General features: G+C 42.6%; 1 pseudogene; it reads right to left on the bottom strand.

The window, feature by feature from the left end:
• Positions 1 to 490: 490 nt before the first annotated feature.
• LOC114634776 lies at positions 491 to 8,658 on the bottom strand (annotated as a pseudogene).
• Between the last annotated feature and the right edge of the window lie 362 nt (positions 8,659 to 9,020).

The following is a 9,020-nucleotide window of genomic DNA, read 5'->3' as shown; positions in this document are numbered from 1 at the left end:
GACTAATTATGTCCACTGTGAAACATGGGCAGTCTTCCTCCCTGTCACTCTTCCTCACTTCACATGCAGGACTAAGAGGTACTGGTGTTAGGTAAACAAGTTAAGCATTGAATGTGTTTGGATATATGACAGGATGCATTTGTCTCTATGCAAACATTGCACCATTTTCACATTACAAAGTTTGGGGGTTCCTGAAATTAGTTCCCATGAATTCTGAAGACTGGCTATATATTTGATCCACAACTTAATTCCTTAATGCCTTTGCATTTTTGTTTACTACATTGATGTCTCTGTTTTCCATTGGAGACAGGGTCTCATTTTAAGTTCTGGGCTATACTTATATAGACATTTATCCCAGGATTACAGACATGACTCATGATGCTGGCTGTACCTGAATGGTAGCTGACAATTTTCACCATTTAACTTTACTCCATCTTGTACCCTATCAATAAAACAATGCCCCCATTCTTTTATAGGATGGGAGAAGGGGTCACTCATTCATCACAGTCAGGCTGACTGGGGGACTGCTCTGCAAACTGACTGGGTTGGAGACTTCACATTGATACTCTCCAGCATCCTCCTTCCTGACAGGATCAATGCTAAGTTGGCACTTTGTCGGAGATAGTGTCATCCTCTCTGTAAGCTGCAGACTCTGGTTATTGAAGATCCAATAGATGGAGATTCCAGTGTCAGCTGAGATGCAGGTGAGGACAACAGAGCTCTGTATTGTGACTGTGGTGTTGGTGACTCGAATTAAGGGCTGTGACACAGGCTCTGTGAAAATACAGAGAAGAACAAATTACTCTTACAGAAAACTCAATCATCCCCTCTATACTTCACACTTAAAGTCTTTAAGGGGGAAACTAGAACTGTAACTGTAGGCATATCTTGTGTTTTTGATCTGCCACCCAGGATGTGTGACCAACATTCAGCCAGTGTTTCCTATGTCTCAGTTGTCCTATAACAGAAGACATTGTAAATAACCATTGCTATGTCAGTGAGTTAAGCTTAGTTATTAGCAATTGCCTAGGATGAAGGAGCTGCTCAAATCAGCAGTATCTGTTGCTATTTTCCTACAGAAGAGAATTCCCTAGGCTGGACCCATGACAATGTCTCAAGTTGTTATCTGCTCCTTTGTTTCTTCCATGGGAGCACTGACCTTCCTGTGAGTCTTCTAAGTCCATCAGAACAATTGGCTATGGCCCAGACACATGGCCACTGAGACTCAGGAGAAGGAGATGCAGAGGTGACCTATAAAACTGCAGCTGTGAGAATGGTGCACAGCTGGTTCCATACTATATGGGTTCTTAAGACTCAGTAAAGACTCACTCTCTGTCAGCTCTAAGAGGAAATAAAAACTAAATCACAAAATTTTTCCACAGTGTCACCTTGAGTTATGCTAGGGAATGAGATTTGGAGCCAGGGCTTCCTGGTGCTCTTTGTAAGGACCCCATGTCTTCCTCAGCCAGAGCCTGTCTGAGTCCCACAGAGTCTTTCATGGGGCCACAAGAAGATGTGTATGGCGAGAGCCACAAGATGTTTATGTGTATGGTGAGAGCCACAAGAGTCTGCACTGAGTGTGATATCTTCATGGTGAATTATACCACACACATTCTCTTCTGTGGAAGTGAACACTGGTGAGGGATTCTGATCTACTGTAGTTTTTCTGCCTCATGTGTGTCACACAGTAACTACTCAATGCCCAGTATGGGGATAAAATCCAGTGGAATAGAGAAGAAGCACAACCCAGTCCTGACAGTCCAATGTAGGAATAAGTCATACCCAGTAGCCAAAGGGCATAGTGAGTCACTTACTATTTACATATAATTGAACCTGTGCTTTTTCAATTTTGAAATCTCTGCTTAAAGTTTCAAATGTGTACATTCCTGCATCATTCTCTGTGGCATTCTGGAGTAGCAGGGATCCATTGGTGTACACACTCTCTCTTCTGCTGAGTTCACTTCCCCATGTGGTGGAATTCATGGACCTGCTGTATTCTGTGATTTTCAATATCTCATCTCCATACACTGATTTGTACCAGGAAAAATCTTGCACATCTTTCGGCAGATTATGAACAATGAGAAGAACACTTTCTCCTTCAGCAGCATACCGTGGCACTGGTTCAATCATGAGTTGAGAAGAGGTAAGGGTGTTATAGCATGTAGAAAGGGAGGCTGGAAAGGAAAAAAGAAAAAATCCATCACAAGTAATCATTGTGGTTGATGAAAGGTGGCTACTTCTGTCCTGAGCATATGAATTTGTCATTCTGCCTAGAGTTGCGAATGTAGGTGTGTCTATATCACTTGATCAAAGTCAGTAACATGTCTTTGTCCATTCTCTCAGTGTCCCTGAAAATGTTATTTCCTTTTCATGGATGTGTCGTCTTAAGTGTCTACTTGGCAGCTCCCACACTGCCCTCAGTCAGCCACTGAATACACTCATGGACACTGTGGTTTCAGATGATGCCTCCACTGAACAATATGGACCACAGATTTCCACTTTTTGCTTCTTATTTTTTGTTTTTAGTTTGCTTTGTTGCTCCAGACAACCCCTGACCTCACTTTCTAGATGTCCTTGCTACTCTGCTTTGCTCTGATCTGCATCCTACAGGACTGGATCTGAATGAGGAACGGTAGCAATCTGATACTGAGACCAGACTTAGGTCTTGGAAAAGGCTGCCTGGTTTTATGTGAACTTATAACAATGTAGAGTCCTTTTGAAAGACAAAGCCTCAATTGAAAATGCCACCACCAGGTGTGGGAGAGGGAAAGATGTCTTCCCCTACAACCTTTTCTGCCTGCAGCAAGAAGAGAGGTGACCCCAAAGTCCAAAAGAGCTGGAGAGCTATCCCTGTCCCTCAAAGGCTACAGCATTTGGAAGATCAGCCCTGAACCTCACCTGGGCTGCACAGAAGAGCTGGTCCACGTGGTGTGTGTGTGTGTGTGTGTGTGTGTGGGTATGGGTGTGAGTGTGGGTTTGTGTGTGGGTTTGGGTGAGCCAGCCCCAAGCAATTGAGAATGGGAGACCTGACCCTGCCAAAGCAGTGCTGGAGAGCTTGATCTGGTGATGTGGGTGTGGGAGAGCTGGTGGGATGACCAACTCAGCTACTACCCAAGCTCAGATGCAGGGCTTTGAGTAGGTCCACCACAAAATCTATGAAGTACTATAGCACATGAAGTGACCACTCCTGCTGATCCATAGCAGCAGGATATCTGTAACACAGGGCAACAAGGGGATATCTGAAAGGAGTAATAGTGAAGATGCAATATTGATACTATAGCAGAATATACAGACCTTAAAGCAGACCAGTGATTGCAACAAACATTTGCAAGTAAAGATGTGTGTACAACAGGGTATGCCACAAAACACTACAATACACTACAGCTTCCATGATGAAATTTTTCTCTTTTCATTTACTTTTGTTATTGTTCTTGTTCTAGTTGTTCTTTTTGTTCTTGTTGTTGTTTTCTGTTGGGGAGGGGTTACAAGTGCAGAGGATAGATATGAAGGGACAAGATGAGTGGGATTGTGGCACATGATGTGAAGTTCACAAAAAAAATAAGTAAAAAGTTGTTTTTTAAAAGAAAGCGCCGGGCTGGAGAGATGGCTCAGTGGTTAAGAACACTGACTGCACTTCCAGAGGTCCTGAGTTCAAATCCCAGCAACCACATGGTGGCTCACAACCATCTGTAATGAGATCTGATGTCCTCTTCTGGTATGTCTGAAGACAGCTACAGTGCATTCATATATAATAAATAAATAAATCTTTAAAAAAAAAAAGAAAAAAAGAAAGTGCCACCACCAGAGTAGCCTGTGTGCAAGCCTATGATATATATTTTTAATTAGGGTTTGATATGGGTGGATCCAGTCTACTACAGGCAGTTCAACCCATGGGCTAGGGAACCTGAGTGATACAAAACAGCAGATTGAACATGACATGAGGACCAAGCCACTAAAGAGGACTCCTTTATGGTGCCTACATCAACTCCTGAATTTTGTTTAGGAAACTCACGTTTGAAGTTAATAAATATTTAAATTTGACATAGACATCCAAAAACAAAAACAAACAAACAGAAAAAACAGGGTTCCCTATAACCTCTGAGAGAAAGTAGAAGTTGAATCTCAGGACAGTGCTTGCCAAGTTCACTTTAGTCTGGCCTTGAAAAGCCCTGTTCAGGGCTTTCTGGTGTTCACCTTTCCTTGAGTATGCTGTGGTTTCCTCAAATACCTGACTAGAGTCCTAAGAGACTAGGAAGAGTCTTATATGGTAGGTTGAGTTACTTTCCATCAAGGTCTTCCATGATGGGGGTTGGGAGTCAAAGGACAAAGGCCATTTATCTCAAACATGTGTATCCTGTACCAAGTGCTCAAAAATCAACATGGGATCACAGTGAAGACAGGAAGGAGGTACAGGCTCGGTATGACAGCCCTGTCTATTTAAGCTCTACACTGCACTGAACTATCACAAAGAATTACTTACTGTCCACCTGGAGTTGTACATGTGATAATTCTGTTTTCATATCTGTACTTAGAGTTCGTAGAGTGTATAGTCCAGCATCCTTCCATGTGACATTGTAGAACATCAGAGATCCATTGCTGTATATTCTCTCTCTTCCGCTGTGTAAAGGCCCATGAACACTTAAATTTGTGGCTATTATGTGTCTTGCAATCTGGACACAATCATCCCTTTGTACCAGAAAAGGGCTCGAAGATTCCCCGGGAGGTTGTGAACAACTAGAAGAACACTTCCCCCTTCAGCAACACTGGGTGGCACTGATCCAATAGTGAGCTGGACAGAGGGGGAAAGAGGTCCACAGGTCCAAAGGAAGGCTAGAAGAGAAGAAAAAGATCAATCCATGTTAGGACCTTTCAATTTGGCTAAGTGCCAAGGACCAGCCTCAGCTTGAAGAGAAATTGTGAGGAAGTGGTGTCTGAGAGCAGAGAAACAAATGACTCAAAGTCAAATTGTGGGTTACGAGCTGATGGCCTATGTTCTTGAGACATCCTTTCAGACTGTTGCCTCTATGTGCTGCTCAAGACAGCTTTTCTTGCTTTTCTAAAAACTCCCAGGATAGCTCATCCCTTTAAGATCAAAGCCCAATCTTTTATTCACTATCAATCCACTCGTTTACTCCAGGTTCCATTTTGATTATCCCACAGATCAGCATTCTATGACCCTACACCCTTGATTCTTAGAGACAGTGAGCAACTTATGTATATTTACATACGTGTGTGTGTGTGTCTGTGTGTGTGTGTATTGAGCAATTATATACAATATATATATAATTCATAGATCTGCCTGCCTTTGAAGCACAGAAAATAATAAGCTAGCTGGATAGGACCCCACCCTAAAATTGCCATTCCTACCACATCTGGTCCTGGACCTAAACTCCCTCTGCTCCAGGCTGGCCTTGAACTCAGGAATTTGCCTGCCTTTGTAAGTACAAATACTTAGCTTGGTGGGATCTTGCCCTGCAATTGACACTCCCTAAATCTCTTTATCTCCTTCCTTAGTATTTTTCTGACAAGCTGATTTACAGTGCAACTGCCTCTGTTCTTTTAGATTTGTGAAGCTCCTTATACAATTGTATCCTTACATTTTGCATGATTGAGAAATCATATATTTTTGAACTCATGTTTTCAGAGGTGTTTCCCATATCCTTAAGGGCTGTCCTGAAAGTCTCAGCATTTACCATTTTGCTGAGACGTAGACACGCCCTCACCTCCCAAAATTATGCTGCTTCTAATTATCATGGAGTCATTAGCCTTAACAGGGAGAATATTTTTCAATAACCCTGGCAGAAAGAATATTTCCTGAAGGAAGAACATGAAGTAAAATATATTTTTAATATCTACAAACAAGCCTTACACCCACATCAACACTCATAGATGCTCATGCCCTGCTGGGCTCTGTTCCAGGGGCAGGAATAATATCATGCCATCCCTGCCATGGCCGTGCCATACTTGGCAGCTACGATGAGACCCTGTGTCCTCAGCAGGTGTGTCTGTTGCTCAGCAAAGGTGTGTGGTATCTTCTTGTGCTATATTGTGTCTCCATGCAGTTGTCATTTTCCCTGTGTGGTGCCCTCTTCTCAGTTGACAAGATGGTTCTGGTTCTCCAGTATCAGATCCCTGAATGTTGATTTTGTGTATTGATGCTGCCCACTGTTAATAACTGTGGGAACTGTAGCTAACATCTTGGGAGCTGTTCAGATCCACAGAACCTGTTTCTATTTTCATACAAGAGAGAATTCCCTGACCTGGAACCCAGAAAACAAACACTTGTCAGAAAGACCAGTGCCCTCTCTCTCTCTCATGTTGATGACAATGACCTTCATGTGAAGTCCCATAAATCCATGATAATAGGTCATTAATGAACTGGGCACCTGTCCAGCTAAGCCTCTATGCTGAGTCACTGGAGATGTCCAGGGGATCCAGCCTAACCATGACTTTCCTAGCAGTGCACTGCCTGGTCCCACACAACACAAGACTTTAACTACTTGATATCACTATTCCCTGCACGCAAAAATCCAAATTCACCTCTGTAAAATGATTTTCAGGACCATCAGGAGTTGAATCTGGAATAGAGTTCTTGGGTCAAAGATTCCTGGTTCTCTCATCTCTGTAAGTATGCTATGTATTTCTCAACCAGGCCCAATGTTCAATGCCTAAAGGTCTTTCTCGAGAAGATATTCCTGGCTGAATTAACCAACATGTCTCCACCTATCTTAAATGTGAAGTCAAATAAAGGATTCTGATCTATTTCTACTATTCTTCATCACTTGTGTCTTGAAATAAATGCTCAAACCACAACATGGGGTCACAATGTAGAGGAGATATGACCCCAAGCCAGGCCTGACACTTGTTTGTGTGTGTCATAGAATGAATCCCACCCAGCACCCAGAGTTCACAAAGAATCACTTACTGTACACATGGAGATATATGGATGTTGTTGATACAATTTTTTTATGTATATTTAAGGTTCGTAGAGTATAAAATCCTGTGTCCTTCTTGGTGACATTGCGGAGCAGAAAGGATCCATTTCTGTACACTGTCTCTCTACCACTGTGTTCAGGCCCTAAAAAACTTATGTTAAAGGTCAGTGCATACATTGCAATTCCAAGGTTCATATTTGTCACTCCTTTGAACCAGGCTATGCCTATAAGATTCTCTGGCAGATTGTAAACAAGAAGAAGGACATTTTCTCCTTCAGCCACTTGGGGTGGCACTAATTCAATGGTGACCTGGACAGTGGTGGGCAGGAACCAGGAGGCTAAAAGAAAAGCTAAAAGGGAAGAGAGAGAACCCATCACTTTTGTGCAGGTATGATACTAGCTCAGATTAGGGATATGGGTAGGGGTGTGCCCACCCCCTTTTACGGAGGTTAGCAACATGACTTCTACTCCCTCAGAGCCTCTCACTGTACCATTAACAGTCTAAGGTTTTACTGCTCAGACGTCTGTCTGGATTTTGATTTCATGTCCCTGTATTTGGTTTAAGGATACTACTCTGACCTCCTCCTCTAAAGAGTTCCTCACTTTCTAAATTTTTCTCTGTTCTCTTTGTGGTATCAATGTTAACTTCTGAATACTTTGATGCCAGGTCCACTGAAACCAGGGCTTTGTGAGGACAGGGATTAGTCTGACCTTTTTAGAAATTTAAGTTTCAGAGAAAGAATCAGATACCAGTCTATAAAAAGAAAAAAAGTAGGAGGAAAAGAATGAAGTATGGAAGAAAAAGGGATGGAAGGAGAGAGTAAGGAAAGGAAGGAAGGACGGAAGGAAGGAAGGAAGGAAGGAAGGAAGGAAGGAAGGAAGGAAAAGAGAGAGAGGGAGGGAGGGAGAGAGAGAGAGAGAGAGAGAGAGAGAGAGAGAGAGAGAGAGGAAGGAAAGAAGGGGAAAATGTGTTTTCATGGGTTTATCCATGGTATCCAGGTTTGGAACTAATAATAATTATATTGAAGTGTGATTTAAATATTTTTAAATTTCCTTATGTATTTGCATGTCTGCATTTTGTGAATGAAGGTGTCTAGTATGTTTCTTGCAGTTTCATGGTTCAAACCTCTATAGAAGGCAGATAAAGGCTAGCAGGAGTCTGTTCTATTTACCATGTGGGACCTGAAGACTGAATTCAGGTCCTATCTCCACAAACAATCACTGGCCTGCCTGTGTTTGGTTCCAACTTGGAGAGTCATGTTGTCATGGTTGGAAATGTCAGTCTTTAAAACATAATAGCCAATATTATTGGCTTGAGGCTTTTCTGTTTTACTCCTCACATTCTGTCTACAAATATTTATTAACCTGATAAGCCTCTGTTCCACACAATACCTTCTGCCCCATGACTACCACCAAAATCCTCAAGTCTCACCTCAGACTCCTATCCTTTTTAGGAGACTCCTGCCTGCCTCTGAGTTCCCCTCAACCCATCACAGTTTTCCACCACCATCAGAGAGTTGATACCCTTACCTGTGAGCAGAAGACCCTGCCAGGATATACACCCCTGTAGAGAAGCATCAAGGAAACCTCCATCTCTCTGCTCACTGTACTGCCTTCTCTTCGAGAAGAAGAGCTTCCCCTCCAACACAGCACCAGCATCTGCTGTCCTTCCTCTTTCTGATCTGAGGGTTCCCTCAGGTAGGAGCACTTCCCAGAATCCCATGGCCTACGGGTACTGGAGTCTATGTCCACAGCACTGCTTTGTCCCTTCCACTCTCAGTGCGGTCCCACATCCCTCCCAACTTTTCTCTCCTTATGTTTTGCCTCCAGACAACATATTGAGCAACAGTGCTAATAAGAATCCCTTTGCTCTCAGAGAACTCATCACAGGCTGACATCTGCTATGACTTGGCTTACAGTCTGTCAGTATCAAAGTTTAAAATGAGTTATTTTTTATAAATATAAACTGTGAATTAGTCCAACAGCTCTATTTGTTAGCCTTTACAAGTTGACAACAACCAACTTTACTCTTCCTATGATTTAAAAAAAAAAACTTCTTCTGGTCTGCAACTCTGCCCAGGGCAG

Source organism: Grammomys surdaster, unplaced genomic scaffold (assembly GCF_004785775.1).
Source record: "Grammomys surdaster isolate TR1022 unplaced genomic scaffold, NIH_TR_1.0 1089, whole genome shotgun sequence".
Classification (NCBI taxonomy): Eukaryota; Metazoa; Chordata; class Mammalia; order Rodentia; family Muridae; genus Grammomys; species Grammomys surdaster.
The sequence above is the reverse complement of the archived record's forward strand: the minus strand, read 5'-3'. Positions and strand labels throughout refer to the sequence as shown.